Here is a 3088-nt window from a genome sequence, read left to right as displayed (position 1 = left end):
ACCTGCCAATGGAAACAGCTCTCTACTTCTATTTTATCCATTCCATTCATTATTTTATATGTTTTCATTCTTCTGAATTCCAATGAATATAATCCCAATCTACTCAGTCTCTGTTAAGCCGAACCTGTCAACTCTGGAATCAACCTAGTTAACCTCCTCTGCACCCCCTCTTGTGCCAGTACATCCTTTCTCAAGTAAGGAGACAAAAACTACATGCAGTACGCCAACACCCAAATACAGCTGAAACAAAACCTCTGCTTTTAAACACAATCCCTTCAGCAATGAAGGACAAAATTCCATTTGCTTTCTGAACTGATTATTGTATCTGGTGACCAACCTTCATGTAGAAGGATGCTTAGGTCACTCTGCAGAGCAAATAATGCAACTTTTTAACATTCAAGTGATTTTTTTTAATGTTACTACAACCAAAGAGTATAAACTTTATATTTACAAACATTCTATTTCATTTTTCAGACCATTACCCACTCACTCCATGTTGAAATGTTCCTCTGCAAAGTTTCACAGTCCTCCGCTCACTTTGTTCCGCTAATCATCTTAGTGTCACATGCAAACGTTGACACCCTACATGTGGTTCCAACTCGAAATCATCTGTATCAGTTGTAAATAATTGCAGTCACAACACCGATCCCTGAGGCACACTAATTGTCAATGATTGCCAGCCAGAATAATGCTCATTTATCCCCACACTTTGCTTCCTATTAGTCAACCAATCTTCTATCCATGCTAATACTCTGCCAGTAACGCCATGCACCCTTATATTATGCAACAGCCTCTTGCACAGCACCTTGTTGATGGTCTTTTGGCAATCCAGGTACACCGCATCCACTGGGTCCCCGTTGTCTACCTTGCTTGAAAAGTCTTCATAGAATTCAAAAAGATTGGTCAAGCATGACCTGCCCCTCATGCTGTGTCTGTACAATGGGACAATTTCTATCGAGATTCTCTATTATTTCTTCCTTGATAATAGACCCAAGCATCTTTTCCACTACAGAGAATAAAGTAACTGGTACATAATTCCCCACTTTTTGTCTACCTCCTTTTAAAAACATTGGTATCACTTTTGCTGTTTTGCAGTCTGCTGGGACTGCCACAGGCTCCAGTGAATTTTGGAAAATTACTGCCAGTGAATTTGCTATTTTTCCTAGCATCTCTTTTAGTACCCTGGAATGCATTCCATCAAGGTGAGGAGACTATTCTATCGTTAGCTCAATTACCTCAAAACAGTCTAAAGCTAGCTGTTCTGTAATAATGATAGTTTCCAAATCCTCACCTACCTTTGTCTCTTTGCTAGTTACTGGAAAGATATTAGTATCCTCCACTGTGATATCCCATAACTAAATGCTTCTTCTCATTTTCCAAAGGACCAACATTTACTTTAGCCATTCTTTTCTCGTTATATATATTTATATAAACTTTTCCTTTCTGTCTTTGTAATCTGTGCTAGTTTATTTTTCTCATGTTCTATATTACTTTTCTTAATAGCTCCTGTGGCTTTCGGTTGACCTTTAACATTTTCCCAGTTCTACTTTCATGCTGTTTTTGGCCACTTTGTCCGACTTCTCTTTCAACTTGATTTTCCAGAACAGCAACCCAATTCTCCAAGCATTTCACATACTATGTCTTCTTGCGATGGTACTCTCGAGCTGCTTCCCTGTTTCTCATGAGGCGGACCTCACGTTTACGAGTGGTTTCTTCAGCATTCTGGGGCTGGCTTTGCAGGACTGGTGAAGATGCCATAACCATTCCCTGGTCAGCAGTGGAGTTAGGAGTTCTACACATCTGATAGGTTTGGACATCTCCAGCAGCACCTTGATCAAGCATTTGGCTGCCCGGCACAAAGATTTGCGGTCCATCAGGGCTCTGTGCATACTGTATAATGGCTGCTCCAACCTTGGCTGTCGCTGTATTGGTCATTGTTCATGTGTGGAGTCCTTGCATTTAATCTGTACCATTGTTGGCCAGCTGAATTGCTTCCCCCTGTGTCATAGCAATGTATTGTCCACTGCTAATCTGATAGATGGTTGTCTGCATCATCGTTGTAGTAATGGTTGAGACAGTCTCTTCTTCTGATTTCTCCTCATCGATTTCTTGGCACACTGGGGGGATCAGAAGAAATTTCATTCAGGATTTTCCTGTATGAAGGCCGTCTCGATAGAATTTCTCTACGTTTCTGAGAGTCAGTCGTGCTATCCACAGATTCCTGGGAGTCTTCATTTTAAAGTATAGTAGAAATCTGAGCAGTCTGAACTTGAGGGGATTGCGTGACTGAGGACTGAGCTGCTTGGATAACGACTTGGACTTGAACAGTCTGCCCATTCGGCAATTGCACTAAAGTTACTGATGGACTTGTTGTTGATTGGATCCCAGGCATGGTTACCTGCATGGTCACATGATATATTAATGATCTGGATGAAGGGATGGGGGCATTCCAACGAAGTTTGCTGATGATACGAAGTTAGGTGGACAGGCAAGTAGTACTAAGGAAGTGGGGAGGCTGAAGAAGGATCTAGACAGTTTGGGAGAGTGGTCCAGGAAATGGCTGATGGAATTCAACGTGAGCAAATGCGAGGTCTTGCACTTTGGAAAAATGAATACAAACATGGACTACTTTCTAAACGGTGAGAAAATTCATAAAGCCAAAGTACAAAGGGATCTGGGAGTGCTAGTCGAGGATTCTCTCAAGGTAAACATGCAGGTTGAATCCGTGATTAAGAAAGCGAATGCGATGTTGTCATTTATCTCAAGAGGGTTGGAATATAAAAACAGCGATGTGCTACTGGGACTTTAAAAAGCTCTGGTTAGGACCCATTTGGAGTACTGTGTCCAGTTTTGATCCCCACACCTCAGGAAGGGCATACTGGCACGAGAGCGTGTCCAGCGGCGATTCACATGAATGATCCCTGGAATGGTAGGTCTAACATATGAGGAATAGCTGAGGATCCTGGGATTGTATTCATTGGAGTTTAGAAGATTAAGGGAGATCTAATAGAAACTTACAAGATAATACATGGCTTGGAAAGGGTGGACACTTGGAAATTGTTTCCGTTAGGTGAGGAGACTAGGACTG

The 3088-nt window shown here is 41.8% G+C and overlaps 1 pseudogene; it reads right to left on the bottom strand.

Moving 5' to 3' along the window:
* Window positions 1–1482: 1482 nt before the first annotated feature.
* On the bottom strand, window positions 1483–2392 carry LOC148148142 (cyclic AMP-responsive element-binding protein 1 pseudogene; annotated as a pseudogene).
* Window positions 2393–3088: the final 696 nt, after the last annotated feature.

The sequence above is a fragment of the Chiloscyllium plagiosum genome, unplaced genomic scaffold (assembly GCF_037043375.1).
Source record: "Chiloscyllium plagiosum isolate Xiang-an unplaced genomic scaffold, Cpla_swu_hap1 HiC_scaffold_14, whole genome shotgun sequence".
NCBI classification, from domain to species: domain Eukaryota; kingdom Metazoa; phylum Chordata; class Chondrichthyes; order Orectolobiformes; family Hemiscylliidae; genus Chiloscyllium; species Chiloscyllium plagiosum.
Note: the sequence above shows the minus strand (reverse complement) of the source record. Positions and strands in the feature narration are given on the sequence as shown.